Here is a 1,134-nt window from a genome sequence, read left to right on the forward strand (position 1 = left end):
CGGGTTCATTCTCTCCTGTTGCGTGGTAAGTGTGGTCCATTTGCAAACTTTATAACTAAAAAAACTTTTCACTACTCTCTATCGACGAACTACTAACACTCTCTGCTGTTTCCTCCTCCTTCTTCCTTCCTTCCGCTGTCTTCGTTGGTTTATTTATACACGCAAAACGCGTTCTCTGGCCGGCTGGATTGTCCACTCGGTCTGCCGTACATACATGGCGGCGCAAGATGGCGACCTCTCTAAAGCAAGGCCCTTGCTATATATATATATATAAAAGCATAATTATAAGGCTACGAAAACCAAACGAATTTTATTTAATAGCGATCATACACTTGTATAAACATATTAATGGGTAGAATATTCAGATTCAGATTCAGATTGACAATAAACCATGCCAAATATTACACACTGGCCCTTTAATGAAAGCAGCTGATCAGGGTTAGAAAGAAACACCAGACACTATTATTTACACCCTGTGTGTAGCATTTACAGTCCAGCTGGTGTCACCTTCACCTGCTGCCAACAGCTGACACTGACTCATGTTTGCAAATGTCAAATTAAGGATTTATACAGAAAACATGTTGTGTTCAGGCACATGATGCATTAAAGTGAAGTCCCAGTCAGTGGGAGATGAACTCGCCCACACGCCTGCTGACTGGTGGACATGCAGGGAGATGATCTTCATCAGTCGACAGTGTTTCTAACTGAACGAAGCGTCTCCTCTGACTCGCATCATCTTATGGCAGTCGACACACCCAAATATAAAACACTGATAAATCTGTAACATGGAAACAAAACCAGCTCCTTTAAGAAGGAGAAGAACAAACAGGAAGTGTGCGGTACTGGTCAGATGTCCAGTGACGGTGAGCCGTGGTTTCAAAAGCATGCCGTCAACACGTGTTTAAAGTCAGAGTCAGAGTTCAGTTTATGGAACAGTTCTTTTGTGATGTCGTGACGATATCAGTCGGGACGCTTTACTACATCACTGATCAGCTTATTACATCACTGATCAGCTTATTACATCACTGATCAGGTTATTACATCACTGATAAGGTTATTACATCACTGATCAGGTTACTACATCACTGATCAGCTTATTATATCACTGATCAGGTTACTACATCACTGATCAGG

The sequence above is a fragment of the Epinephelus moara genome, unplaced genomic scaffold, assembly GCF_006386435.1.
Source record: "Epinephelus moara isolate mb unplaced genomic scaffold, YSFRI_EMoa_1.0 scaffold1591, whole genome shotgun sequence".
Taxonomy (NCBI): domain Eukaryota; kingdom Metazoa; phylum Chordata; class Actinopteri; order Perciformes; family Serranidae; genus Epinephelus; species Epinephelus moara.